Genomic DNA, 25,308 nt, shown 5'->3' with positions numbered 1-25,308 from the left:
CTGCTATTGCATCAGTTTCTGCCTCCTTCACTGACACCCTCTGTTCTCTGTGTTTAAAAAAAAACACATCTCCTCTGAACTTTCCTCGGTTGCGTATGGAATCACATGGAACAACAGGTCCATCAATTCATTGCGTCCATGCTGACCACTGAGTACCTTTTGGCACTAATCCCATTCATTGGCAGTTGCTATGTAACCTTCTATGCCTTGGTGATTCTAGTGCTTGCCCAGATTAATGTCCCTACCCTCTCAGGCCGAGTGTTCCAAATTTCAACTTCTTCAGATCTCCTCTCAATCTCCCACTTACCCTAAACCTAAGCCCTCTAGTTTAAAAAAAAATACATCTGCTAAGAGAAGATGATTCCTACTCTGTACCTTATCCACATCCCTCACAATTTTGTGCATCTCAGAATCAGAATCAGGTTTATTATCACCGGCATGTGATGTGAAATTTGTTAACTTAGCAGCAGCAGTTCAATGCACTGCATGATAATATAGGAAAAAAAGATAAATGAAATTAAGAAAATAATATATAAATAAGTAAATTAATTACAGTAAACATATATTGAATAGATTTAAAAATGTGCAAAAAAACAGAAATACTGTATATTAAAAAGTGAGGCAGTGTCCAAGGGTTCAATGTTCATTTAGGAATCGGATGGCAGAGGGGAAGAAGCTGTTCCTGAATCGCTGAGTGTGTGCCTTCAGGCTCCTGTAACTCCTACCTGATGGTAACAGTGAGAAGAGGACATGCCCTGGGTGCTGGAGGTCCTTAATAATGGACACTGCCTTTCTGAGACACCACTCCTTGAAGATATCCTGGGTACTTTGTAGGTTGGTACCCAAGATGGAGCTGACTAGATTTACAACCTTCTGCAGCTTCTTTTGGTACTGAGCAGTAGCCCCTCCCTCCATACCAGACAGTGATTCAGCCTGTCAGAATACTCTCCATGGTACATCTATAGAAGTTTTTGGCATGTATTTGTTGACATGCCAAATCTCTTCAAACTCCTAATGAAGTATAGCCGCTGTCTTGCCTTCTTTATAACTACATCAATATGTTGGGACCAGGTTAGATCCTTAGAGATCTTGACACCCATGAACTTGAAACTGCTCACTCTCTCCACTTCTGATCCCTCTGTGAGGATTGGTATCTGTTCCTTCGTCTTACCCTTCCTGAAGTCCACAATCAGCTCTTTCATCTTATTGATGTTGAGTGCCAGGTTGTTTCTGCGGCACCATTCCACTAGTTGGCATATCTCACTCCTGTACACCCTCTTGTCACCACCTGAGATTCCACAAACAATGGTTGTATCGTTAGCAAATTTATAGTTGATATCTGAGCTATGCCTAGCCACACAGTCATGTGTATAGAGAGAGTAGAGCTGTGGGCTTAAGTACACACCCCTGAGGTGCACCAGGGTTGATCATCAGCGAGGAGGATATGTTATCACCAATCCGCAAGATTGTGGTCTTCTGGTTAGGAGGTCGAGATCCAATTGCAGGGCAGGCAATCTCTTTGTCTTCTCTCCAAGGGAAACAGACCCAGCCTATTGAAGTTATCCTTATCTCTGAGATACCCCAGTCCAGGCAACATTCTCCTTATGATTTTGCCCTTTATCATTTACCTGCTCTACATTTTTTGGTGGCTTTTACAATTTATTCTGCATTCTTGTTGTTTTATCTTATTCTCCCTCAATGCACTGTGCCATTGTGTGATCTGTATGAACAGTATGCCAGACAAGATTTTCACAGTATCTGGATACATGTGACAATATGAAGCCAATACATCCTGGTCATTCTGTGTCCCTCTGTGCACCCTCTGCAGAAGAATCATGTCCTTGTTGCAGCAGAGTGCCCAGAATTGTGCATAGATTTCCAAGAATGGGGTAACCAGTATTTTATAAAGTTGTATCACATCCATGCATTTTATTGTTGGTTTATTATTGTCACATGTACCAAGACACAGTGAAAAGCTTTTGTTCTGTATGCCATCCAGACAGATCATACTGTACATACAGCACATATAGTGAGGTAGTTAAATAAAAAAACAGATTGCACAGTTAGAGAAAATGCAGAGATGACAGTGGGGTAGATTGGGAGGTGAAGGAAGAGTAGGAGTAGGAGGGGCGGGTGATCCTCCTGCAGCAGACATCCCAAGGCACAGTTGTTCTGAGCTTAGTCCCTGGGCTGGAGAGTGAACCGCTACACTCCAGTTGTGAGAGTGCTGATGTAGAAGCCCCAGACTCTGTCAGGTGGGGCAGGAGGGTCAGCTGGGACCCCATCCGCCTGGCCTCAGTGTGCTCCTATCAGACAGACTCAGTGCTGAGGATCTCCCTGGTCATTTGCTCTTATGGTCATAAGCCTGAGATTCTCAGTGGGATGAAGGTCCCTACTAACTTATCCCACTCCCTGACAGGACAGTAAAAAAAGAACTGGACAACAGATATGGAAAGGAGAATGTTGGAAGTAAAATCCACCCCATCTTCATGGGACCCATGCTGCCCACAAGCATCTGAAGAAAAGAACAATTGAAGATAGAGCAGTCTGTCCCAGCACTGAGGTTAAAGTCCACTGCGCCAGAACATGCTCGCCCTCCTGCAGGTGTGGGAACAAAACCACCAACAGCCATTCAGAGGGCTAGAGCAATGCAGTCAGGGAACATGTAGCCAGTGGGAAAGGGAGGGAGTGCAGACAGGGTGGGAAAGGGAAGGAGTGCAGATGGTGTGACACAGATGGGGAGCATTGAGCATGGCTAAGGTAGAGATGGTGAAGCATATAGATTTGTGCTACTACTTCTATTGGGTTTGCACACAGAGGCCCTCTGTTCCTCAGTACTCTCTGTATCTAATGTGTCATCAGAAACAGGAGGAGGAGGTGGCTGATCTGACCATTGACTCATCTTCACTTACCTCCCTTTTCCTTATAACCTTTAATTCCCCTACTGTGCAAAAATCTATCCAACCTTATCTTAAATATATTTACTGAGGTAGCCACTGCTTCATTTGTTAAGAGTTCACCGCTCTCTTGGAAAAGCAGTTCCTTTTTATCACTGTCCTAAATTTACTCCCTCGAATCTTCAGGCTATGTTCCCTAGTTCTAGTCTGGCCTGCCAGTGGAGACAGCTTTCCTGCCCCTATCTTATCTATCCCTTTCATAATTTTATATGTTTCTATAAGATGTTCTCTCATTCTGAATTCCAGTGGGTACAGTCCCAGGCAACTCAATCTTTCCTCGTGGTCTACCACACCCACCCCCCAGCCCCCCCCACCAAATCTCTGGAATCAACCAGTATATCCTTCCTCAAGTAAGAAAACCAGAACTGCACACCAGGTGTGGCCTCATCTGTACCCTATACAGTTGCAGCATAATCTTCCTGCTCTTAAATTCAATCTCTCCAGCAATGAAGGCCAACATTCCATTTGCCTTCTTGATAGGCTGCTGCATCTGTAAACCAACCTTTTGTGATTCATGCACAAGCACTCCCAAATCCCTCTGCACAGCAGCATGCTGCAATCTTTTACCATTTAAATAATAATACGATCTTCCATTTTCCCTTCCAAAGTGATGACCTCACATTTACCAACATTGTATACCATCAACACACACAAAAAAAGCTGGTGAACGCAATAGGCCAGGCAGCATCTCTAGGAAGAGGTACAGTCGACGTTTCGGGCCGAGACCCTTCGTCAGGACTAACTGAAGGAAGAGTGAGTAAGGGATTTGAAAGTGGGAGGGAGAGATCCGAAATGATAGGTAAAGACAGGAAGGGCAGGGATGGAGCTAAGAGCTGGAAAGTTGATTGGCAAAAGGGATACAAGGCTGGAGAAGGGAGAGGATCATGGAATGGGAGGCCTAGGGAGAAAGAAAGGGGGAGGGGGGAAGCCCAGAGGATGGGCAAGGAGTTATAGTGAGACGGACAGAGGGAGAAAAAGGAGAGAGAGAAGAAAAAAAAAATTAATAATAAATAAATAAGGGATGGGGTACGAAGGGGAGGTGGGGCATTAACAGAAGTTAGAGAAGTCAATGTTCATGCCATCAGGTTGGAGGCTACCCAGACGGAATATAAGGTGTTGTTCCTCCAACCTGAGTGTGGCTTCATCTTGACAGTAGAGGAGGCCGTGGATAGACATATCAGAATTGGAATGGGACGTGGAATTAAAATGTGTTGTCACTGGGAGTACCATCTGCCAGGCCCTTGCCCACTCACTTAACTTATCTATATATCTCTGCATACTCTCTCTATCCTCTGCACAATTGGCTTTTCCACTCAATTTATTGTCATCAGCAAACTTAGATACACTACACTTGGTCCCCTCTTCCAGGTCGTTAATGTACAGTAGCATGCAAAAGTTTGGGCACCCCTAGTCAAAATTTCTGTTACTGTGAATAGTTAAGTAAGTAGAAGATGAACTGATCTCTAAAAGTCATAAAGTTAAAGATGAAACATTCTTTACAACATTTTAAGCAAGATTAGTGTATTATTTTTGTTTTGCACAATTTTAGAGTGAAAAAACGAAAGGAGCACCTTGCAAAAAGTTTGGGCACCCCAAGAGATTTGAGCTGTCAGATAACTTTTACCGAGGTCTCAGACCTTAATTAGCTTGTAGGGCTATGGCTTGTTCACAGTCATCGTTAGGAAAGGTCAGATGATGCAAATTTCAAAGCTTTATAAATACCCTGACTCCTCAAATCTTGTCCCAACAATCAGCAGCCATGGGCTCCTCTAAGCTGCTGCCTAGCACTCTGAAAATTAAAATAAATGATGCCTACAAAGCAGGAGAAGGCTATAAGAAGATAGCAAAGCGTTTTCAGGTAGCAGTTTCTCAGTTCGTAATGTAACTAAGAAATGGCAGTTAACAGGAACGGTGGAGGTCAAGTTGAGGTCTGGAAGACCAAGAAAACTTTCCGAGAGAACTGCTCGTCGGATTGCTAGAAAGGCAAATCAAAGCCCCCATTTGACTGCAAAAGACCTTCAGGAAGATTTAGCAGACTCTGGAGTGGTGGTGCAGTGACACTTGCACAAATATGACCTTCATGGAAGAGTCATCAAAAGAAAATCTTTCCTGCATCCTCACCACAAAATTCAGTGTCAGAAGTTTGCAAAGGAACATCTAAACAAGCCTCAAACATGAGGAAATCCGCAGATGCTGGAAATTCAAGCAACACACACAAAATGCTGGTGGAACACAGCAGGCCAGGCAGCATTTATAGGAAGAAGTACAGTCAACGTTTCAGGCCGAGACCCTTCATCAGGATGAACTGAAGGAAGAGATAGTAAGAGATTTGAAAGGGGGAGGGGGAGATCCGAAATGATAGGAGAAGACAGGAGGGCGAGGGATGAAGCTAAGAGCTGGAAAGTTGATTGGCAAAAGGGATACAAGGCTGGAGAAAGGAGAGGATCATGGAATGGGAAGCCTAGGGAGAAAGAAAGGGGGAGGGGAGCACCAGAGGAAGATGGAGAGCAGGCAAGGAGTTATTATGAGAGGGACAGAGAGAGGAAAAAAAAGGGGGGAAAATAATAAATAATAAGGGATGGGGTAACAAGGGGAGGAGGGGCATTAACGGAAGTTTGAGAAGTCAATGTTCATGCCATCAGGTCAGAGGCTACCGAGACGGAATATAAGGTGGTGTTCCTCCAACCTGAGTGTGGCTTCATCTTTACAGTAGAGGAGGCCGTGGATAGACATATCAGAATGGGAATGGAACGTGGAATTAAAATTTGTGACCACTGGGAGATTCTGCTTTCTTTGTCGGACAGAGCATAGGTGTTCAGCGAAATGGTCCCCCAGCCTGCGTCGGGTCTTGCCAATACATAGAAGGCCACACCGGACGCAATACATCACTCCAGCCGACTCACAGGTGAAGTGTCGCCTCACCTGGAAGGACTGTCTGGGGCCCTGAATGGTGGTGAGGGAGGGAGTGTAAGGGCATGTGTGGCACTTATTCCACTTACAAGGATAAGTACCAGGAGGGAGATTGGTGGGAAGGGATGGGGGGGGGGAAACGAATGGACAAGGGAGTCACGTAGGGAGCGATCCCTGCGGAAAGCAGAGAGAGGTGGGAGGGAAAGATATACTTGGTGGTGGGATCCCGTTGGAGGTGGCAGAAGTTACGGAGAATTATATGTTAGACCCGGAGGCTGGTGGGGTGGTAGGTGAGGACAAGGGAAACTGTATCCCTAATGGGGTGGCGGGAGGATGAGGTGAGAGCAGATGTGCCTGAAATGGGAGAGATGTGTTTGAGAGCAGAGTTGATGGTGGAGGAAGGGAAGCCCCTTTCTTTTTCATCCTGGAATGAAAAGGTTGGAGGAACAACGCCTTATATTCCGTCTGGGTAGCCTCCAACCTGATGGCATGAACACTGACTTCTCTAACTTCCGTTAATGCCCCTCCTCCCCTTCCTAACCCCTTCCTCCCCCTCCCTTTTTTCTCTCTCTGTCCCTCTCACAATAACTCCTTGCCTGCTCTCCACCTTCCTCTGGTGCTCCCCTCCCCCTTTCTCTCTCCCTAGGTCTCCCATTCCATGATCCTCTCCCTTCTCCAGCCTTGTATCCCTTTTGCCAATTAACTTTCCAGCTCTTAGCTTCATCCCTCCCCCTCCTGTCTTCTCCTATCATTTTGGATCTCCCCCTCCCCCTCCCACTTCCAAATCTCTTGCTATCTCTTCTTTCAGTTAGTCCTGACGAAGGGTCTCACCCGAAACATCGACTGTACTTCTTCCTATAGATGCTGCCTGGCCTGCTGTGTTCCACCAGCATTTTGTGTGTGTTATCTAAACAAGCCTGATGCATTTTGGAAATGAGTCCAGTGGACTGATGAAGTTAAAATAGAACTTTTTGGGCGCAATGAGCAAAGGTATGTTTGGAGAAAAAAGGGTGCAGAATTTCATGAAAAGAACACCTCTCCAACTGTTAAGCACGGGAGTGGATCAATCATGCTTTGGGCTTGTGTTGCAGCCAGTGGCACGGGGAACATTTCACTGGTAGAGGGAAGAATGAATTCAATTAAATACCAGCAAATTCTGGAAGCAACATCACGCCGTCTGTAAAAAAGCTGAAGATGAAAAGAGGATGGCTTCTACAACAGGATAACGATCCTAAACACACCTCAAAATCCACAATGGACTACCTCAAGAGGCGCAAGCTGTAGGTTTTGCCATGGCCCTCACAGTCCCCCAACCTAAACATCATCGAAAATCTGTGGGCAGACCTCAAAAGAGCAGTGCATGCAAGATGGCCCAAGAATTTCACAGAATTAGAAGCCTTTTGCAAGGAAGAATGGGCGAAAATCCCCCAAACAAGAATTGGAAGACTCTTAGCTGGTTACAGGAAGTGTTTACAAGCTGTGATACTTGCCGAAGGGGGTGTTACTAAGTACCGACCATGCAGGGTGCTCAAACCTTTGCTTCAGGCCCTTTTCCTTTTTTGTTATTTTGAAACTGTAAAAGATAGAAATAAAAAAGTAATCTTGCTTAAAATATTAAAGAAATGTGTCATCTTTAACTTTATGCCTTTTTGGAAATCAGGTCATCTTTTACTCGCTTAGCTATTCACAATAACAGAAATGTCTAACTACAGGATCACTAATTTTACCTGTCTCATTGCACGGGACCAGATCCAGGATAGCACGTTCCCTTGTAGGTCCAGTAACATGCTGTTCAAGAAAGCCATTACATATCCATTCTATGAAGTCCTTCTCAGGACTGCCTCGACCAATGTGATTCACCCAATCTACGCGCAAGTTAAAGTCCCCCATGATAACTGCTGTTCCATTCTTAGATGCCTCAGATATTTCTCCGTTTATAGCCTTTGCCATTGTAATGTTATTACTTGGTGGCATAAAGACACCTCCCACCAATGATACTTTCCCCCTTTACTATTCCTAATCTCTACCCAGATGGATTCAACATCCTGCTCCTTAGATTTCATATTGTCTCTCACTGTCGCCCAAATCTCATCCTTAATTAAGAACGCTACCCCACCTCCCTTACCTTTCTGCCTATCTTTCTGTATTACCTGATATCCTTGGATATTCAATTCCCAGCCCTCTCCATTCTGCAATCACATCTCTGTAATGGCCACTAAACCATACCCCTTTATACTGATTTGTGCGACAAGTCCACTGACCTTGTTATGAATACTATGGGCATTCAGATAAAGTGCCCTTACACTCATTGTGACTTTATAATCTAATAATCTTTGTCACTTATGCACTTGACTTTTCTGCACTCCACCCTTCGTCGTTAGGTCGCATCTGGAATTTCCAGTTGGCGGACGATTTCCCTTCACACCGCTCTGACATAATGGGAAATCGTACTCAGCAGCTTATAGCAGTGGTTTGCCTCTGCCTACTGCTGGATGAGTTTAAAGAGATCACCACCTCTTGCAGTGGATGACCAGGACATCTGTGCCTTGTCGTGCTCTTAGCGCTCCACAACGCCTGCTGGCCTGCTTTCTTGACCGTTGGACCATTAGTCAACCTCCTCTGCTCCATCTGCAAGAGCCAGACTTCACACACTGGGATAGGCAGATCCCCTACCTCACTGAGGGTCGAAGACCTGCGGCTACCCTCACCTGGTTTGGCCCGTCTGTCGAGATGGTTTACCGGGGTGTGGCCGCTGTGCATGCTACAGCTACTTGGAGCCACAGGTGAGAGCTGAGCACCAGGTGGGCACCAAAGGTGGACGAGCTGCCCTGAAAAAGGGCACGGCAGGCCCCCCCCCCCACCAGAGGTGCTACCCCTCCCTAGACACCACATACACCCCACTTCACCCTTACTTTGCTCTTTTTAACTTCTGCTTTAACTTTATTTACACTTTTCTCTTTTACTTTATCCACACTTCTTCAATCTGTTGAACCCAGCCCCCTGCTATTTAGTTTAAAGCCCTGGTTATGTGATTCGCCAGGATCCAGGTCCCATCACGGTTCAGGTGGAGCCCGTCCCATTGGTGCAGCTCCCTTCTTCTGCATTACTGGTGCAAGTTTCCCATGAATTCAAACCCACTTCTCTCACACCAATCCTTGAGCCACGCATTTAACTTTCTAATCTTCTTGACCCTGTGCCAATTTGCACTTGGCTCAGGTAGTAATCCAGAGATTACCACCTGTTTGGTTCTGCTTTTTAATTTAGTCCCTAGCTGCACAAATTCCTTCAGCAGAACTTCTTTCCTCATTCCAACCATGTCATTGATGTCCATGTAGACCACGACAACTGGATCTTCCTGCACCTGTCCTATCCTTAGAACCTCCTTCACCCTGCCCAGTTTACAGCTGATTGATATGTTTCTGAGGACTAAAGCTTACCCTCCTCACTATCTACACCACAAATTTTTGTCTCATCTGCAGACTTTCTAATATTACTTGAATATTCACATTTAACTTGGTGTTACAGACCGCATGGGCCCCTGAAGTACACTATTAGTAACAGGCTTCTATCACTAAAGCAACTCTCCACTACCACCCTTTTGCTTCTATTACTGAGCCAATTTTAGACCCAGTTTGCCAACTTGCTTTGGATCCAATGGGATATTTAACCTTTTGGACTAGACCTCCAGTGGGACTTTGTAATGACCTCAGCGAAGTCCCTGAAGACATCATCAACCGCATTTCAAGTCCATAATGGCAATATGGCAATCTAGACAGATAAGGTGGTGAAGAAGATGTTTGCCTTCATAGCTTGGGACTTAGAATATTGGTAACTGGTAATTGGTTTGTTACTGTAACATGTACAGTGATGCAGTGAAAATTTTTATTCTACGTGCCATCCAGGCAGATCGTCCCCATATATAGGTACATAAAGTTAGCGCAAAAGGAAAAGCAATAACTGAATGAAGAATGTAGTGTTGCCGTGGGGCGTCACGTGATGACGTAGAATTGAGACGTGTAAATCTAGCTGTCCCGTAAAAAATCAGCAAAGTACCATTTAAACAAAGTAAAGTTAATAAATACTTTCCGAAAACTACTTATAAACTTCGTAAGACTACTCTACGATATGCCTCGTAAACCGCAACAGAAGAAGTCTGTTGTTGTGCAGTCGCCGCGAGATGGGAAGAAAAAAGGGCCTACTGCAGCGCTGGAGCCTCGGATTCAGGTTGGATCTCCTTCAGAGGAGATGCATTTTATCTCTGGCGTAGAAGAACAGGGAGCAATGGCGGCCGTAGCGGTCTCTCGTTAGAAGATACCAGAATTGCGCATGCGCAAACCAACACAATTTAAACTACAAGAACCGATGGCCACTGCAACTGAAAGTGATTCAGAGTCAGAATTGGATACTGCAGGGAATACAGATGAAGAAGAGGAGGAAGAACTGGAAGAGACTGGAAGTAAAGAAGACGACGGAGACATAAGAGAGGCTTTATTGCAATTAACGGCTGAACTAAGAAAATTAAGAACAGAGCTTAGAGACGTGAAGATATGCTATGATAAAGCTATGAAAAGACAGGATAAAATGGATAAGAAACTTCAGAAGATGCAAAGAACAATGGAGCATATTAACGATAGAGTGGAAAAAACAGAAAATAATGTGCTTGTCTGGAACACGGAAAAATCAACTCTTGGAGAAAGTGGACGTGTTGGAAAATTTTAGTAGACGTAATAACATTTAAAATTGTTGGTCTTAAAGAAGGTATAGAGGGAGATAATCCAATAGAATTTTTTCAAAGATGGATCCTGAAAACCTTGCAAATGAAAGAGGAAGACTGATCAATTGAAATTGAGCGGGTACATAGAGCTCTAAGACCAAAACCACAAGATGACCAATATCCACGATCAATTTTAATAAAATGTTTAAGATTTCAAGACAAAGAAAGGATTCTACAGGCGGCTGCCCAAGCTGCCAAGAAGAGAAAAGGGCCACTGATGATAGAAGGGAAGAAAATTTTTTTTCTACCCTGACATAGGTTATGAACTTTTGAAAAGAAGGAAGAAGTTTAATCCAGTGAAAAAAGCCCTATGGGATCACGGTTATCAATTTATATTGCGTTATCCTGCAACCTTGAAGATTTTTTTGACTGGTGGAGAAAAAAGATTTTTTGACGATTACCGGAAAGCGGAAGAGTTTGTGCGAGATTCTTTGAATATTCACCAGATACAAGAACAAACTTAGGGGAGCAAGATGGATTGAAGATGAAGACTGGATCAAGGATTAGGCCTGTTGAATTTTTAGGCGGATGAATATATAAGTATATTATTAATTATATGAGGGAGGGGAAGAAAGGTTAAAATTTGAGGAATATTAGCTGGGAATAATAACATTAATTTTTTTCTATATATATAATATAATTTTTTGTTATGGGGGAGTTGGAAGAAACACTGACCAATCGCTACGTTATTCATGTGTGCAAGCATGGCAATAGCCACGACCCGCACAATGGAGGGGGGTAGTGTTGTGTATCTTTTCATTCACAACATTAGTGGGGGGGTATTTTGTGTTTTCTTTTTTTGTATCTTATCTTTTTTTTCTTTTTGCCTGGATGATTGGGAGGGAAACACATAGCAACATGGTGAAGTTCAAAGAGATTCCCCAGGGAACTATGAGAGTTGAGAAGCTAAGTAATGTTTTAGATTTTAAGAGATAAATATGTAACATTTTTGAATATTTGGAGCCCTTATTTATAGCTCTGATGATGAAGATCTTGGTTCCTTGGGGGAAAGTAACAAATATATATTAAATTTATTTTTATCCCATGGAGCATGTGCATACCTTCCAATATTCAGGCAGTTCCTTTTTTTTTCTCTTTTTTTTCTTTTTAGGTAGGAGTATATATCGGGCAGGGGGAGGGTTAAGGGGAGGGGGAGGGTAGATTTTTTTTTCTCATGTATCACTTTGCTTAAAAAAAAGAATGTAGTGTTACAGTTTCAGACAAAGTACTGTGCAGGTAGACAAATAAGGTACAAGCGTCAGGATGAGATGGATTCAGAGATCGAGTTCATCTGTATTGTACATTTGTCTTATAATGGGACAGAGCTTGATGGTGTATATTCTCAATCTACTGACCAAAGAAAGTTGGGTGGGGCAGGGGAGAGATTGATTAGGTTTGGAAATGTGGAAGTTGGGATGTTATATTGCAACTTTATAAAACACTGGTTAGGACCCACTTCAAGAATTGTGTGTAGTTATTGTCACCACAATGTAGGAAGGACATAATTGCACTGGAGAAAATGCAGAGAAGATTCAACAGAATGTTGCTTGGATTGGAGGACTTTAGTTATGGGGAGAGACTGGATAGGCTGGGATTGTTTTCCTTGGAAGATAGGAGGCTGAGGAATTTTCTGAGAGTGGTATACAACATTATGAGAATCATGTACTTTGGCCAATTTATTAGGTACATCTGCTTGTTAATGCAGATATCTAATTAGCCAATTGTGGCAGCAAGTCGATGCATAAAAGCATGCAGACATGGTCAAGAGGTTCAGTTGTTGTTCAGAACAAACATCAGAATGGGGAAGAAATGTGATCTAAGTGACTTTGACTGTGGAATGATTGTTGATACCAGACAGGGTGGTTTGAGTAGCTCAGAAACTGTAAATCTGGGATTTTCATGTACAACAATCACTAGAGTTTACAGAGAATCCTCCAAAAAAAAAAAAAAAAAAAAAAAATCCAGTGAGCGACAGTTCTTTGGGCAAAAATGCCTTGTTAATGAGATAAGTTAGAGGAAATGGCCAGACAGGTTCAAGCTGACAGGAAGGTGACTATAACCAAATAAACACATGTTACAACATCTCTGAATGCCCAACATATCAAACCTTGAAGTGGTTGGGCTACAGCAGCAGCAGACTAAAAATACACACCTAGTAGCCACACTATTAGGTACAGGGGAAACCAAATAAAGAGGCCTACCTACAAAAAACACTGTACTTTTCCCTGGCCACTCCGAGAACACCTCTCAAACCAATGCCCTCTGCACCACTGGATCCAAACCCTGGAACTGCCTTCCAAACAATACCATGAGAGCACTTTCACAACAAAAAGTCAAATTTATTGACAAATGCACAAGTACATGCATGCATAGGTGCAAAGGAAAATGTTCTGTTAGCAGCATCTTTTCAGATACATAGCATCATACATAGGCAGCATTTACAAGAAATACATAAATTAATCATGCTATACACAATTTTTACAAGAAAGAACACAATTAGAACAAAGAATGTGAAGTCCATTGTAGTACAAAGTGGCCACAATGTTGTTATACTTGGGTTGTGCAGGTTGGTTCAAGAACCAAATGGCTGAAGGAAAGTAGCTGTTGTTGAACTTGGTGGTGTGGGTCTTTAGGGTTCGGTACCTCCTGCACAGAGATGGTGTAGCCTGAATGTTGGGGGTCGTTGATGATGAATGATTTTTTTTGAGGCAGCATGTGGAAGGTAGGGAGGTACATGCCCAAGATGTACTGGACTGAGCCTATCCTCTAAGCAACTCTTAAGTTCCTGTATTCAGGATGGCAGCTCATCACCTACCTTGCCAGTGAAACGCAGATCCTGAAAAATGAATAAAAAGGTTAAATTCCCTTGGCAATGTTCTAGAGGAGAGCTGCAGATGGATGAGGTTATTGGCTGAGTGCCAGTTGTGAAAATGTGGTAATCAGCACAGTTTGTATCCCTATTGAATTTCTGGATCCTTTTGTCTCAGAAATAATTGCAATTGTTTTCCACTGTGGGGGTGAAATACTCAATTCCTTGGCATATTATAGTGAAAAACAGTGGTGTATTTGGATGGATTTCCTGATCAGTGTCTTAAGATGCCACAAACAGCAGGAAGATAAACATCGGTGCTTAGGAAAAGTCACTGTGTGAGAATTGTGATGATACTGATTCCACAAATGTTAGCTGATGTGCTGAGTGTTTGTAGTTGCTCTATTTTGGCTGATTTTTTTATTGAGAAAACAACACCGTGGATGCGAACAGTGTGGGTGGACCCTATAATACCCAATTATAACTCCAGTTCTTTACAGTGCAATGGGTCATCAGCGCTTCAGATTTGCAGCTTCTCATTTCAGCAGGGTGTGTTGGCACTCTTATGTAAGTTGTGGAGAACGATGCAAGTATTTGTGTCTCACTTAATCTGCAGTTCAGCAGCTGTGTAACAGAGCTGCCTTCCTAAACCAATTCAGGAATGCAAGAAGTTGCTGAGGTTAGTAGGTTCAGTAGGTACCTCCCTACCATTGACATGCTGCCTCAAAAAAAATAACATCCATCATCAACGACCCCCCAGCATTCCCAGAGGCACACACTGAGACAGACACCAAGTGCTGCTGGAAAGTCATGAACTCAGTGAAAGGCAGCCTTTGGGCTGCCCGAAACCTAGCCTTCCAGCACAGTGAGATGTCTGCTGATGGCACCTTCCAGGAGTGTTGAGGGATGCACTGAAACTCGATGCAAAGGCTGTGTGTGGGAAGGACCACACCGTATGCTACCTGACGTGTTGGGATTGGGGAAACCTCTCAGACAATGAAAGGATACCATTGGGTCATATGTGATATTGGTGCTAAGGTTTTAATAAAAAATTGACACCACAGAATTATTCGACTATAAACGTAAACATTTTGTGGTTTATTTTTTGTATATTGTTTATTATGAATATTTTTGAAATAAAAGCAAGTCTGGGCTGTAGAGCAGGAATACTGAGAGCGTGGAGCCACATTAGTGGCTTCTGGCCTGAGAATGGTGCTGTTATTGAGGGATCTGAGCAGCAGAGGGTTCTGTTACACTGCTGACTCTCTATACAGATACTCAGTGGGAGGCTGCTTTGAAAGTTGACTCTGATGTAGCCGAGGAAATCTTTTTCAGAAAGTTTAGGACTAAGTGATTTTGGCAAGATGCCTAAAGATCAGGCACAACTCCAAAAGTAAAGCACTGAGTCACATTCAGTCCGTACCAACCATCGACCACCCAGTTACACTAATCCCACTTTATGTTCGCAACATTCCCACCAACTCTCCACAGAGTCTACATATACCCACACACTAGGGGTAATTTAGAGCTGCCAATGAACCCAGACACCTGTAGGAGGTGGGAGGAAACCAGAGCACTTGGACAAAACCCACAGTGAGAATGTGCATACCCCGCACAGTCAGCATCAGAGGACAGGGTTGAGCCTGCTTTTGGTTGGGGGTGTAACTGGAGATGTGAGGCTGTGACTGAGTTGTGTGTTTCATGTAACAAAGGAATTGGATTTGGTAATAATGTTTTGTAACAGCTGCATGTCTGTTGATGTGGAGAATGGAACCAAGTAGCATTGATAAAGCTGGGTTAGGACTGAGGAAGAAACTCCTTGTGCCAAAAATGTTATGATGTTGGGAAGCACACGGAAACATTTAGTAAATAGCTGAACGAAAGGGTAATGATATGTGGGTAGGGACATGGGACTGGGATTATCGCATAGGCAGAGTCGTCAAGTTGTACTGCACAGAAACAGGCCTTTGGCCCTCTACGTGCTTTGTGCCCATCGACACTAGACCCACTTACACCATTAGGTCTGTAGTATTCTCACCCTGGGCAATACAAGTGCTGGTCTGGATGCTCCTTAAATGTTGTGAGAGTTTCTGCCTCAAACTCGCCCTTGGGCAGTGTGCTCCAGATTCATAAGATCCTCTCTAAACATCCTACCCCTCTTTTTAAATCTCAGCCTTCTTGTCTTAGACACCCACATCAAGGGAAAATAGATTTTTAATATCTACCCAATCTATCTCCCTTAGCATGCTATTTACCCCTATCAGATCACCTTTCAGTCTATCCAGTCTCTCCTTTTAACTGAAAGATTCCATCCCAGGCAACATCCTGGTGACTCTCTCTCACACCCTCTCCACAGAACTTGAATCAAGTTTAATTGTCATTCAAATCGTACATGGATACAGCCGAATGAGACAGTGTTCCTCTGGGGCCAAGGTATAAAACATACACACACATTCAAAATAACAAGAAAGGGGGGGAAAAAAAAGAACACACTGCAGTCACATAAGAAAACATTTTTAGTCCAAGACCCTGAGCAACAAGTCCCACAAATTGGTGGCTCCCGACAGTCCACACTGTGGCCTGTAATTCCACGCTCCTGTGTCAATCAGAACTGCACATAAGATTTCAGATGTGGCCTAACCAATATTTTGTAAAGAGGGGTTGAGCAGGTTGGGACTCTGCACTGGAGAACAGGAGAATGAGGGATGAACTTGCCAAGGTATGTAAAATCACAAGGGATGTAGATGGAGTAAATGTGCACCACCTATTTGCCAGGGTTGGGGAAAGAAGAACGAGAGGGCATGGATTTACAGTGAGTGGGGTGAACTTTAATAAGAACCTGCAGGGTAATCTTTTCACCCAGAGGGTGCTCAGAATATGGAATGATCTGACAGAGGAAATGATTGAAGTGGGCATGTCAACAACAATTTTACAGGTACATGGATAGCGAAGTGTTAGAGCGAAATGGGCTAGAAGTGGGCAAGTAGGACTAGCTGATGAGAATATTGGCAAGCATAGGCCAAGTGGGCTGAAGGGCCTTTTGCTGTGCTCTCCATCTCTATGACTGTGGAGAAGATGTTTTCTCTGGTGGGACAGTCTAAAACTGGGGAGTCACCATTTAACATTTCAGGTTCCTCCATTTGAGACAGAAGAGACATTTTTGCCTCTTTGAAAGTTATAAATCTTTTCAAAGCAAAGTTGAGAGAGAGACTGATGGTGTGTGCTTGGTGGCATAGGTTACCGGGGTAGGTGGGAATGTGTTTAGATTATAGTTAGATCAGTTAAGATCATATTAACTGAAGAAATAGGATGGTGGTTTCCTCCTATTTCCTGGATAGACTAATCTAGCTAGGTGTTTGGCCCCGTATTTATCAACCAAAATAAAGACCAGTTTTCGATAACAACTACTCTGGGTAGTGGCAGTTTTGGGAGAAACAGAAAGTTAATGTGCAATGATTTTGTTGTCTTGAGCAGAGGGATAGGGGCCGAAATCTTGAGGTGAAGCACCCAACCTATGGGGCCGGGGTTTCACTCTCCAGTTTATCCTTGGGAATCAGTACCTCCATTTTTATCGGGTACTCAAGACCCTGTTGGATGTTGGCAATGTAGTATACTGCAAGTCCAGTTCACTGGTTCATTGACCAATGACGGGAAAGCTGTGTTGCCTTGATTGAGGAAAGGACTAGGCCCAAGCCATGAGCTCACCTGTTGCTGTTGCCCAGCAGAGGAGATGCAGAGGTGGAAAGGAAAAGCCTCTGTAGGCCATATTGGAATCTGTACTGGGCTGGGACCCGGACCCTCCTGTTCATGCTGCCCTCTGGTGTTCATTCGGTAGAAAAACAAGCTGGACCAGGACTACAGTCATACCACTCAGGAACTTGGGTTATATTATTTTTTTCTTTCTTTGTGACTATGTTTTTCTGAAATCATAGCCATATGTCCTATGCACTGTTGATAATGTTTGTTGCACTTTGGCCCCCGAGGAGCACTATTTTGTTTGGCTATATTCATGTATGCCTGAATGATAATTAAGCTTGAACTTGTTGACAAGAGGAAGTCACTTCAACAGATCTCGTAACTTCCTGATTAGACTACATATACAATAACAAAATGTGATAATGGGCCATGACTATGGGTAATCAACAAAGATTGAGGCTTGAGAAAATGTAGTTTTCTGTCAGAAATGCTCACACCCACTTACTGAGAGAACCTGGCCCCTGCAGATAAAGCTGTTCTTAACATTCCAGCTGAATGAGCTCAGAGGTCACCCTGTCTACACAGATAGGGTCTCTTGGTTATCCGCCAAACTTGTCACAAGTCCTCACATCACATCAATAGCAAATTCTGCTTCAGCAGGGTGAAGGGGTTAAAAATGAACACTCTGCCAAAGAGTCTCAGCCCGAAACTTCGACTACTTTTTCCCATAGATGCTGCCTGGCCTGCTGAGTTCCTCCAGCATTTGTGTGTGTTGCATCATTCAGGAATCTACTTTCACATCCAGTAAAACTCCTATAATCCAGGACAAGCAGGAATTTGCAGCAGCAGATTTTATGGACTATTGGATGTTATTCAAAAACAATTTTAACTCACTTTTTTAGATATTGAATGGTAGTATAATAAATTTCCCAGTGAACCCAATAATAGCCCCAGAACTAGGTCACAGTAATGGAGGAAAGTGAAGCCTAACCTGTTGAGTTAGTTGCCAAACTACCGGGAATTCAGGAATGGATGGATGATCAGAGTTGTACTGCATCTGTCTGTGGTGATCATACCACTGATAGCTGGATGTCCATGACAATGTTTGCCTGTACTTTTGATCTGGTGAGTTTGCAAAGTCTGATCCTCTCAGATTTATTTTGGCAGGTTCTCTTTTCTGTTCCTCGGAGCTGAGTGACATTCCTGCCAGCCTCCTACTCCCAGATCGTGTCATCTCAGCTGGGACAGCCAGTCGACATCTTCATCAAGTTCACATGCTCCAAAGGAATTACGATCTCCAGCAGAAATCTCTGACTAATTCTCCTACTCCCTAGACAAGAAGAGAAGATTTGTATTTGCTTAATGCCTTTTGTGTTGCTCAGATGTTCTGGAGGGATTCACCACCAGTAAAGCAGTGCTGTAGTTTAGGAAATTAACAGGTGATCTGCACGCAAGGCAGTGCCCCCATTAACCTGATCTTCATGACAATGCTGGATGAGGCTACATATTGGCCTGAACCTCAGGGGGTAGGTCCTACATTCCTGGATCTTTGGGAATTGACACAGTCTTATGTTAACATCTCATCATAAGTGCAATGCCTCAAACATCTGTAGTTCCAGGGGTACAGGATCATAGTCATGCAGCACAGAAACCAGCCCTTCCATCCACATCTCCATTCTGACTTTTTGCCTGCTCAGATGAATCTCATTTACTTACATTTTACTGTGTCGAACTTGCCAATGTTCTTAGAGATTTCATCAATAAAGTAGGACTTCCAAAAGGTGTAGTATCTGAGTTGGACTTCTCTCTCAGAATGAATGGCTTCCTGATCTAACATCTCATTTTGTCCGACAGCAATGATACTCAAACTGTATCTTTTACTGGTCAGGTCCTTGACCTGTCCGGTGACGGGGCTGACGCTGGGAAGGCCCTGACCTGTCCGGTGACGGGGCTGACGCTGGGAAGTCCCTGACCTGTCCGGTGACGGGGCTGACGCTGGGAAGCCCCTGACCTGTCCGGTGACGGGGCTGACGCTGGGAAGCCCCTGACCTGTCCGGTGACGGGGCTGACGCTGGGAAGCCCCTGACCTGTCCGGTGACGGAGCTGACGCTGGGAAGTCCCTGACCTGTCCGGTGACGGGGCTGACGCTGGGAAGGCCCTGACCTGTCCAGTGACGGGGCTGACGCTGGGAAGCCCCTGACCTGTCCAGTTCAGTGACGGGGCTGACACTGGGGAGCCCCTGACCTGTCCAGTTCAGTGATGGGGCTGGGGTTGAGGAGCTTGCTTCTCGAGCAACTGACTCCCCTTTCCGAAGTGTATATCACCATCTGAAGCGGAATTTGTGCTGAACTTCAGGGCTGGTGTTAGACATTTTTCACCCAGTTCGTAATGCTCATATTCATAGAAACATAGAAATCTACAGCATGTTACAGGCCCTTCAGCCCACAATGTTGTGCTGACCATGTGACCTACTCTAGAAACTGCCTAGAATTCCCCTACCACATAGCCCTCTATTTTTCTAAGCTCCATGTACCTATCTAAGAGTCTCTTAAGAGACCCTATTGTATCTGCATTTACCACTGTCCACACACTCACCACTCTCTGTGTGAAAAACTTAACCCTGACATTCCCTCCGTACCTACTTCCAAGCGCCTTAAAACTATGCCCCCTCATGATAGCCATTTCAGTCCTGGGAAAAAGCCTCTGACTGTCCACACGATCAATGCCTCTCATCATCTTATACCACCTCTATCAGGTCACCTCTCATCCTCCATCGCTCCAAGGAGAAAAGGCCACGTTCACTCAACCTATTCTCATAAGGCGTGCTCCCCAATCCAGGCAACATCCTTGTAAATCTCCTTTGCACTCTCTCTCTTATAGTATCCACATCCTTCCTGTAGTGAAGTGACCAGAACTGAACACAGTACTCCAAGTGGGGTCTAACTAAGGTTTTATATAGCCGTAACATTACCTCATGGCTCTTAAGCTCAATCCCACATTTGATGAAGGTCAACACACCATACATCTTCTTAACAACACTGTCAGCCTGTGCAGCAGCTTTGGGTGTCCTATGGACACAGGCCCCTAGATCTCACTGATCCTCCACACTGCCAAGAGTTTTACCATTAATACTATATTCTGTCTTCAAATTTGACCTACCAAAATGAACACCTTCACACTTATCGGGGTTGAACTCCATCCGCCACTTCCAGCCCAATTCTACTTCCTATCGATGTTCCGCTGTAACCTCTGGCAACCCTTCAGACTATCCACAACACCCCTAACTTTTGTGTCATCAGCAAACTTACTAAACCACCCTTCCACTTCCTCATTGAGCTCGTTTATAAAAATCACAAAGAGGATGGGTCCCAGAACAGATCCACTGGTCACCTTTATGCAGAATACAAATCACCTACAACCACCCTTTGCCTTCTGTGGGCAAGCCAATTCTGGATCCACAAAGCAAGGTCTCCTTGGATGCCATGCCTTCGTTCTTTCTGAATGAGCCTCACATGGGGAATCTTATCCAATGCCTTACTGAAATCCATATACAGTACATCCATTGCTCTACCTTCATCAATGTGTTTTGTTACCTCTCAAAGAATTCAATTAGGCTTGAAAGGCACAACCTGCCCTTGACAAAACCATGCTGACTATCCCTAATCTGATTATGTCTCCAAATGCTCATAACTCCTGCCTCTCAGGATCTTTTCCAACAACTTGTCCACCACTAAAGTAAGACTCACTGGTCTAAAATTTCCTGGGTTATATCTACTCTCTTTCATAAACAAGGAAACGACATTTGCAACCTTCCAATTCTCTGGTACTTCTCCTGTCCCTATTGATAAAGCAAAGATAATCGCCAGAGGCTCAGCAATCTCCTCCCTCACTTCTCAACTGTTTGTCTTTCTCAGTGTGCAGTCAACCACAGGACTGAACGTCCAATTCTCCAACTCCAGATAACTCCCTCCTGTCTGTATCTGATCTGGCCATTTTTGTCTGTTATCCCTCCATTCTTTCTTTCAATTGTACAGTGTGGCACCAGCCTGGTAAACCAGATTATGCAATATAATAACTTTACAAGTTTAACAACACATTGTACAGATAGAGTTTCACAGCCACATTTTTTCACCCTATTAGAACTCCCTCTGTTCTCCCATTACCTTTCTCCCACCTTCTCTGCTGCCCAGACAAAGTGGTTTCTCTCTTTCTCAGTTCTGACCTGAAACATTCAAGATTCCTCTCCCCACAGATGCTGTCTGACCTGCCACGTGTTTCCATCATTTTCACTTTTTAACTGGACGTCCAGCATCTGCAGATTATTTTAAAAATTTTTTCACATGACTCCTGTTCCTTCAATGAATAAAAATAATTCCAGTTGAAAGGTCTTTGAAGCAGAGGCTGTATTCAGTTCACGGTAAGTCAACTGGTTTGTAATCAGATTAAAAGGATTAAAAGAGGAGAGAATATGACAGGGACTGGGACACACTGACTTCACAGAGGCCTTCAGACCATCGATCAGATGGCCCTGCTCTCCAGGTGAGTTGGGACAGTGGGAGAGAGAACCTGGAGCAGGAGCAGGCGATTCCTCCGCAGGGCACAGGAATCCACAAATCTGAAGTGATGGGCCTAGCTGAGTGGAAGGAGCCTGGCGACAAGTTTCAACCTCGGGGAGCAGGTATGCTGCTTTGCTTAAACTTTGGATTGCCTTCAGCAAAATCCCTCCAGATGCAGTTCATGTCTGAGGAATTCTTAATGTAAGCGGAACTAATCTGCATGAGAATGTTCCCTTGTCTGATGGCGTTCAACTCTTTAATTTGTTCACAGTCAGATTTTCTGGGTGTAATATGGGATTAGTATGGTTGGTTCAGATTATATAAAAGAAAACAAAGGGATTGAATTCATAGAGTGGATTCCACTGCTTTAGGGAGTCCCAAAGCATTTTACAGACAATTAAGTGTTTTGTTGATGTGGTCATGGTTGTAATGTGGAACAGGTATGTCGATGGTGTGTGTAATGGCTGGCTGTATGGAAGCGGTGCCTGCAAAGAGCAATGCTCAACTGTACACGAGTGGCTACTAATATTTTCCAAGATTAATGTCAGATACAATTAAGTACAGCAGTTTAGAAGCAACCAATGTAGCGGTGTGGATGTTTTAACAGAGAACTGCTCAGTGTTGCCAGTCCCTTCCACTGACTCAACACATCTCACACCCACAGTGCATGTATCATGAACAGTCAGATCTGCTTACGGACCCCACCCCTCCTCACAGCCACACAGTCACACACCAATACACACACTGACATACACATGCATGCACAACACACAGATACATATTTGTGCACCTGCATCTATACGTACTCAGGCCTACACCTGTGCGCGCACACATGCACAAGCACATCCAAGCACACACACTGACGTGTACACAGATGTGCATATGCGCGCACACATCTACGCATGTACATGCAAATGCATACACAAACAGACGTACACATGTGTACACATATGAAAACAAGCATGCAAGGATGTATGTAGACACATGAATGCACTCGTATGCACACACATTCACATACTCAATCTCTCCCTCTCCCTCTCTCCCACCACCTCTATCCCCTATAGCTTTGCTCCCTGTTCTGCAGAATCTTTCATGTTTATGATTTGCCAGTGCCTCTTTCCCTGACCCCTTCCTGGTTTTAAGCTCAACCTACTTACAACAACTGAACCTCTTGACCATGTTTGCAAGCTTTTATGCATTGAGTTGCTGCCACATGATTGGCTGTTTGAGTATTTGCATTAATGAGCAGGTGTACCTAATAATGTGGCCACTGAGCGCACTCCCTGAGCCCACCTTATGACTGACCCCTTGGCAGCACTGAACTGTTGCCTATCTGTCTCCTATCCTGGCCTCTACTAGTGGCTCTGACATCTTGGGCCCCCTAACCCTCTCACAACTCTCCCAAGAGAAACTCTGCCACCTGACACTGTGTAGGGAATTTCCCGCAGATGACCTGCTTCAGGCGTTGTGATCTGGTCATCAGTGTTCCATTCTGGAGCACCTGGTAGGCCTGCCATTCTGTTTGGCTGTGTCATTAGGAAGACACCTTCAGGACTGACTGGGCTGGTCTGCTTGACCCTGACCTCCAACAATGTCTGTGTCGCATTTGCAGGTTTTACCTGCAAATGTATAGTGACTATAACTTGTAACTCATTCAAACCCCTCAGTAAGGTTCCTACATTTATTTCTGAAGTGTAGTGCCCCGATGCAACTTGTGAAGATGGTAGACATCTGTGTCACTGGGGAGAAGGAGCAGTGTACAGTCGTGGTTTGAAGGGCCAGGTGGAGATGGAGTATATGAATGCATGTATAGTACAGTTAACATTGGGAGTGGAATGTGGTATGTGATAAAAGCAACAGCCATTAAGTTCAAGCTTATCATCATAGACAACATCCCCGGGTACAAATGCCATGAAAAATTAGCTTTTGGCAGCAATAGCACGGTACCTTACAAACAATAGGTTTCAATAGGTACATCTAATGTCTGAGATGTATACAATATACATCCTGAAATTCTTTTTCTTTGCAAACATCCATGAAAACAGAGGAGTGCCCCAAAGAATGAATGACAGTTAAATGTTAGAACACCAAAGCCCCAACAGCTCCCCACCACGCACAAGCAGCAGCAAAGCAACGACACCCCTCCCATCAGCAAAAAAGCATCAGAGCCTCTCCGCCGAGCACTCAAGCATGCAGCAAAGCATCAATTAAGACACAGACTTGCAGTACCCCAAAGACTACTCATTCGTCCAGTGATCAATAAACCGCTGGCTGGCTGGCTCTCTCTCTCTCTCTTTCCCCCCCCTCTCTCTCTTCCCCCCCTCTCTCTTCCCCCCCCCAATAAGGGAAAAATAGGTGTTCCCATTTCACAGTGAGAGGGGAGACATAACAAACAACTCGTTGATTTATAGTGTTAAAAGTCTGTTGTGTCACTTTTTCCGAGCTCTGTGCCTCCGGGCACACAGCCAACAGCAAGCCCGTAGTCTTAATCATAATCTTAAATTATCATTAATTATACATAACTTACACAACAAAATAAACATAACAACACAAATGCAAGTTGAGAGAGAGAAAATAGAAATGCAGTCCAAGGTATGTTAGGGCTTTTCAGGTTGGTTCAAGAATAAGATGGCAGTGGGGAAAGATGCTTGAGGTGTGAGTTTTCAGGCTCTAGTATCTCTTTCGCAGAGGCAGCAATGAGAAGAAGCCCGTGCCATGATAGTGGGGATCGCTGATGACGGACGTTGCTTCTTGTAGATGTCCTCAGTGGTGGGGAGAGCTGTAGCGGTGATCAAACTGTCTGAGTCCACCACATTTGGTAGACTCTTACATTCCTGTATGTCAGAGTTTGTGTCCGGCAGGCTGGGCTGTAGGTAAAACTGAAGCACAGTCATAAGGCCTCTCGCCATACCATCCTCCTGGCTAATATATGGTCTCTGGCAAATAAACTGAAGACCTCAGAACAAGATTGCATTTCAGGGATTGAGGGGTATCAGGGATTGTTATATATGGTACACCCCCCAGCACTCTGAACACAGCACCTCTGGATGAGATTTCACTTTCTACTGCAGTATCTGGTAAAGGAAGAGGTGGGGGTGTTTGCTTCATGGTTAACTCATGGTGTTGCATGGATAAGGCAGTTCTGTCTCAGTGCTGCTTCCCTGACCTTATCTGGAGAGGTAAAGCATTGTCCATTCTGTCTGCCAAAGGGGTTTTCCACCATGATGCTGGTGGCAGTGCACATCCCAAGCCTGGCCAATATCAGGCTGGTACTGGAGGAGCTGAGCAACGTGATCAACAGTTATAGACAGTGCACCCAGTTGCTTTCAATATCATCTCAAAGAGATTTCAACCAGACGAACTATCACCAACATGTCAACTAGAGCAGGGGGTCCCCAACCTTTTTGGCACTGCGGACAGGCCGACGGGGGGGGGGGGGGGGGGGGTAGGGTTGCCAACGAACAAGAGCAGCGGTCAGATACGTTGTTTGACAAGACTACAATGACCATGAAGCCTTGCGCGGGCACCAATGCGCATGCGCGTCGTGACATGTCGATTCTTCCCCCGCCCCCCCAAAAGCAAATCCTTTTTGGCGATTCTGTTCGT

The 25,308-nt window shown here is 44.4% G+C and overlaps 1 protein-coding gene across 8 annotated transcripts in view; it reads left to right on the top strand.

The window, feature by feature from the left end:
• The window catches only part of henmt1 (HEN methyltransferase 1), a 45,084-nt gene extending 26,163 nt beyond the window's left edge, over positions 1-18,921 (top strand). For all 8 annotated transcript variants that reach the window (XM_072255775.1, XM_072255776.1, XM_072255777.1 and 5 more), the window contains one exon: positions 18,314-18,921. The gene's annotated coding sequence lies outside the window, so the exon portion shown is untranslated. The remainder of the gene's footprint in view (positions 1-18,313) is intronic.
• Positions 18,922-25,308: the final 6,387 nt, after the last annotated feature.

This window comes from Mobula birostris, chromosome 4, assembly GCF_030028105.1.
Source record: "Mobula birostris isolate sMobBir1 chromosome 4, sMobBir1.hap1, whole genome shotgun sequence".
In the NCBI taxonomy this organism is placed as follows: domain Eukaryota; kingdom Metazoa; phylum Chordata; class Chondrichthyes; order Myliobatiformes; family Myliobatidae; genus Mobula; species Mobula birostris.
Note: the sequence above shows the minus strand (reverse complement) of the source record. Positions and strands in the feature narration are given on the sequence as shown.